This window comes from Oncorhynchus gorbuscha, unplaced genomic scaffold, assembly GCF_021184085.1.
Source record: "Oncorhynchus gorbuscha isolate QuinsamMale2020 ecotype Even-year unplaced genomic scaffold, OgorEven_v1.0 Un_scaffold_2454, whole genome shotgun sequence".
Lineage (NCBI taxonomy): Eukaryota > Metazoa > Chordata > Actinopteri > Salmoniformes > Salmonidae > Oncorhynchus > Oncorhynchus gorbuscha.
The window spans coordinates 35,490-42,500 of NW_025746963.1; the positions used below are offsets into that span (position 1 = coordinate 35,490).

The 7,011-nt window shown below is 34.6% G+C and overlaps 1 pseudogene; it reads left to right on the plus strand.

Moving 5' to 3' along the window:
- Nucleotides 1-616: 616 nt before the first annotated feature.
- Nucleotides 617-7,011, plus strand: part of LOC124025804 — an 18,614-nt pseudogene continuing 12,219 nt past the window's right edge.

Here is a 7,011-nt window from a genome sequence, read left to right on the forward strand (position 1 = left end):
TATGAACAGAGAGAGAGAGAGAGCTCTCATTAACTAATGAACAGACGTAATCACAGACACATCACAGACACACACCCCACCCCGCTCAGTCAGTAGAACAAACAGATATGAACAGAGAGAGAGAGAGCTCTCATTAACTAATGAACAGACGTAATCACAGACACACACCCCGCTCAGTCAGTAGAACAAACAGATATGAACAGAGAGAGAGAGAGCTCTCATTAACTAATGAACAGACGTAATCAAGGACATGGCTATCACACATCTCTCTCTACTCTGCCATTTCTTTCCTCTGACAGACAGAACAGTCCTCTCTTCTCTCGTTCTCTCTACTCTTTTCTTCCCTCCATCTTTCTCTCCCTTTTACCATCTTCACTATTGTCTCTTTTCCACATTACGTTCTCTCTACCCTTAAATCTCTCTCTTTCTCTCTCTTTCTTTCTCTCTCTCTTTCTTTCCCTCTTTCTTTCTCTATTTCTTTCTTTCGCTCTTTCTCTCTCTTTCTTTCTCTCATTCTTTCTCTCTGTCTATCTCTCTCTCTCTCTCTCTTTCTTTCTTTCTTTCTTTCTTTCTCTCTTTCTTTCTCTCTTTCTTTCTCTCTTTCTTTCTCTCCATCATGGAGGCTGTAGCCGTGTTTTCTTTCCGAGCAAAAGAACGAGACGAGCTCAGCTTCCAGAAAGGAGAGATACTGAAGGTGGGTATGTGTGTGTGTGTGTGTGTGTGTGTGTGTGTGTGTGTGTGTGTGTGTGTGTGTGTGTGTGTGTGTGTGTGTGTGTGTGTGTGTGTGTGTGTGTGTGTGTGTGTGTGTGTGTGTGTGTGTGTGTGTGTGTGTGTGTGTGTGTGTGTGTGTGTGTGTGTGTGTGTGTGTGTGCGTGCGTGATACTGTGAGTGAACAGAACTTCTGTGAAGGACAGATGAGTGAATAGTGTGTGATCGTTCTGTGAAGGACAGATGAGGGAATAGTGTGTGATCGTTCTGTGAAGGACAGATGAGGGAATAGTGTGTGATCGTTCTGTGAAGGGCAGATGAGGAATAGTGTGTGATCGTTCTGTGAAGGACAGATGAGTGAATAGTGTGTGATCGTTCTGTGAAGGACAGATGAGGGAATAGTGTGTGATCGTTCTGTGAAGGACAGATGAGTGAATAGTGTGTGATCGTTCTGTGAAGGACATATGACTACGTTACTGTACAGAACAGAGAGAATAGAGGCAGAGCACTGGGCAGAAGAGACTCATTTTCAGGTTTAGAAAATTGCTGAATGACAATGAAACGTTATCAAAAACATTCTCCACAGGATTACAGTAAGGGATAGATCAAAACATTCTCCACAGGCTTACAGTAAGGGTTGGATCAACAACATTCTCCACAGGATTACAGTAAGGTATAGATCAAAACATTCTCCACAGGATTACAGTAAGGGATAGATCAAAACATTCTCCACAGGATTACAGTAAGGGATAGATGGAAACATTTTCCACAGGATTACAGTAAGGATAGATGGAAACATTTTCCACAGGATTACAGTAAGGGATAGATGGAAACGTTCTCCACAGGATTACAGTAAGGGATAGATGGAAACATTCTCCACAGGATTACAGCAAGGCATAAATCAACAACATTCTCCACAGGATTACAGTAAGGGTTAGATCAAAACATTATCCACAAGCTTACAGTAAGGCATAGATCAACATTCTCCACAGGATTATAGTAAGGCATTCATGGAGACATTCTCCACAGGATTACAGTAAGGGATAGATGGAAACATTCTCCACATGATTACAGTAAGGGATAGATCAAAACATTCTCCACAGGATTACAGTAAGGGATAGATCAAAACATTATCCACAGGATTACAGTAAGGGATAGATCAAAACATTCTCCACAGGCTTACAGTAAGGGATAGATCAAAACATTCTCCACAGGATTACAGTAAGGGATAGATCAAAACATTCTCCACAGGCTTACAGTAAGGGATAGATCAAAACATTCTCCACAGGCTTACAGTAAGGGATAGATCAAAACATTCTCCACAGGATTACAGTAAGGGATAGATCAAAACATTCTCCACAGGCTTACAGTAAGGGATAGATCAAAACATTCTCCACAGGATTACAGTAAGGGATAGATCAAAACATTCTCCACAGGATTACAGTAAGGGATAGATCAAAACATTCTCCACATGATTACAGTAAAGGATAGATCAAAACATTATCAATGGTTAAATTGAAGAACATCCTTAAAGACTCCTTCCAGTTGCAACCGTGACCTGACCTCCATGCTCCAGCCTCTGACCTGTGACCTCTAACCTCTCTAGGTGACGGAGATGGATGAGGATCCTAATTGGATGATGGCAGAACTCCACGGGAGGATTAGGCTAGTCCCTGGAACTACATTAGTCTGTTACCACACCCGTTAGTATTATATAACGATTAAATACCTGCTATACCTAACCATTATATACCTACTATACCTACTATACCTAACCATTATATATATACCTACTATACCTAACCATTATATACCTACTATACCTACTATACCTAACCCTTATATACCTACTATACCTAACCCATGATTACAGTATACCTAACCCTTATATACCTACTATACCTAACCCTTATTACCTACTATACCTAACCATTATATACCTACTATACCTAACCATTATATACCTACATATACCATTAAGGGATACTATCAAAACATTACCTACTATACCTAACCCTTATATACCTACTATATCTACTATACCTAACCCATATATACCTATATACCTACTATACCTAAACATTACTATACCTACTATACCTAACCATTATATACCTACTATACCTACCTATACCTACTATACCTAACCATTATATACCCTCTACCTACTATACCTAACCCTTATATACCTACTATACCTAACCTAATTATATACCTACTATACCTAACCATTATATACCTACTATACCTAACCATTATATACCTACTACCTATATTATACCTACTATACCTAACCATTATATACCTACTATACCTAACCATTATATACCTATACCTACTATACCTAACCCTTATATACCTACTATACCTAACCATTATATACCTACTATACCTAACCATTATATACCTACTATACCTAACCATTATATACCTACTATACCTAACCATTATTATATACCTACTATACCTAACCATTATATACCTACTATACCTAACCCTATACCTATTATATACCTACTATACCTAACCATTATATACCTACTATACCTAACCCTTATATACCTACTATATACCCTAACCATTATATACCTACTATATCTACCATTATATACCTACTATACCTATATACCTACTATACCTAACCATTATATACCTACTATACCTAACCCTTATATACCTACTATACCTAACCATTATATACCTACTATACCTAACCCTTATATACCTACTATACCTAACCATTATATACCTACTATACCTACTATACCTAACCCATTATATACCTACTATACCTAACCATTATATACCTACTATACCTACCTAACCATTATATACCTACTATACCTAACCATTATATACCTACTATACCTAACCATTATATACCTACTATACCTATACCTAACCCTTATATACCTACTATACCTAACCTTATATACCTACTATACCTAACCCTTATATACCTACTATACCTAACCATTATATACCTACTATACCTAACCATTATATACCTACTATACCTACTATACCTAACCCTTATATACCTACTATACCTAACCATTATATACCTACTATACCTACTATACCTAATTATATACCTACTATACCTATACCTATACCTTATATACCTACTATACCTACTATACCTTATATATACCTACTATACCTAACTATATATATACCTACTATACCTACTATACCTAACCATTTATATACCTTTATATAACCATTATATACCTACTATATACATATTCTACTATACCTAACCCTTATATACCTACTATACCTAACCATGCTCTACTATACCTAACCCTTATATACCTACTATATCTAACCCTTATATACCTACTATACCTACTATACCTAACCCTTATATACCTACTATACCTAACCCTTATATACCTACTATACTATACCTAACCCTATACCCTATACCTAACCCTTATACTATACCTAACCCTTATATACCTACTATACCTAACCCTTATATACCTACTATATCCTATACCTATTATATACCTACTATACCTAACCCTTATATACCTACTATACCTAACCCTTATATACCTACTATACCTACTATACCTACTATACCCTAACCATTATATACCTACTATACCTAACCCTTATATACCTACTATACCTAACCTTATATACCTACTATACCTAACCATTATATACCTACTATACCTAACCCTTATATACCTACTATACCTAACCTATATACCTATATACCTACTATACCTAACCCTTATATACCTACTATACCTACTATACCTAACCCTTATATACCTACTATACCTAACCCTTATATACCTATATACCTACTATACCTACTATACCTAACCCTTATATACCTACTATACCTAACCATTATATACCTACTATATCTAACCTAATTATATACCTACTATACCTAACCCTTATATACCTACTATACCTAACCATTATATACCTACTATACCTACTATACCTAACCCTTATATACCTACTATACCTAACCCTTATATACCTACTATACCTAACCATTATATACCTACTATACCTAACCCTTATATACCTACTATACCTAACCATTATATACCTACTATACCTAACTTATATACCTACTATACCTACTATACCTAACCCTTATATACCTACTATACCTAACCCTTATATATCTACTATACCTAACCCTTATATACCTACTATACCTAACCCTTATATACCTACTATACCTAACCCTTATATACCTACTATACCTAACCATATATACCTACTATACCTAACCATTATATACCTACTATATCTAACCCTTATATACCTACTATACCTAACCCCATTATATACCTACTACCTAACTTATATACCTAACCATTATATACCTACTATACCTACTATACCTAACCATTATATACCTACTATACCTAACCATTATATACCTACTATACCTAACTTATATACCTACTATACCTAACCTTATACCTACTATACCTACCCATTATATATACCTAACCATTATATACCTACTATACCTAACCTTATATACCTACTATACCTAACCCTTATATACCTACTATACCTACTATACCTAACCCTTATATACCTACTATACCTAACCATTATATACCTACTATACCTAACCCTTATATACCTACTATATCTAACCCTTATATACCTACTATACCTACTATACCTAACCCTTATATACCTACTATACCTACTATACCTAACCATTATATATCTACTATATCTAACCCTTATATACCTACTATACCTAACCCTTATATACCTACTATATCTACTATATCTAACCCTTATATACCTACTATACCTACTATATCTAACCCTTATATACCTACTATATCTACTATATCTAACCCTTATATACCTACTATACCTACTATATCTAACCCTTATATACCTACTATATCTACTATATCTAACCCTTATATACCTACTATATCTACTATACCTAACCCTTATATACCTACTATATCTAACCCTTATATACCTACTATACCTAACCCTTATATACCTACTATATCTAACCCTTATATACCTACTATACCTAACCCTTATATACCTACTATACCTAACCCTTATATACCTACTATACCTAACCCTTATATACCTACTATACCTAACCATTATATACCTACTATACCTAACCCTTATATACCTACTATACCTACTATACCTAACCCTTATATACCTACTATACCTAACCATTATATACCTACTATACCTAACCCTTATATACCTACTATACCTAACCATTATATACCTACTATATCTAACCCTTATATACCTACTATACCTACTATACCTAACCCTTATATACCTACTATACCTAACCATTATATATCTACTATACCTAACCCTTATATACCTACTATACCTAACCCTTATATACCTACTATACCTAACCCTTATATACCTACTATACCTAACCCTTATATATCTACTATACCTAACCCTTATATACCTACTATACCTAACCATTATATACCTACTATATCTAACCCTTATATACCTACTATATCTAACCCTTATATACCTACTATACCTACTATACCTAACCCTTATATACCTACTATATCTAACCCTTATATACCTACTATACCTAACCCTTATATACCTACTATACCTACTATACCTAACCATTATATACCTACTATACCTAACCATTATATACCTACTATATCTAACCCTTATATACCTACTATACCTAACCCTTATATACCTACTATACCTAACCCTTATATACCTACTATACCTAACCATTATATACCTACTATACCTAACCATTATATACCTACTATACCTAACCCTTATATACCTACTATACCTACTATACCTAACCCTTATATACCTACTATACCTAACCATTATATACCTACTATACCTAACCCTTATATACCTACTATATCTAACCCTTATATACCTACTATACCTACTATACCTAACCCTTATATACCTACTATACCTACTATACCTAACCATTATATATCTACTATATCTAACCCTTATATACCTACTATATCTACTATACCTAACCCTTATATACCTACTATATCTACTATATCTAACCCTTATATACCTACTATATCTACTATACCTAACCCTTATATACCTACTATATCTAACCCTTATATACCTACTATACCTAACCCTTATATACCTACTATATCTAACCCTTATATACCTACTATACCTAACCCTTATATACCTACTATACCTAACCCTTATATACCTACTATACCTAACCCTTATATACCTACTATACCTAACCATTATATACCTACTATACCTAACCCTTAT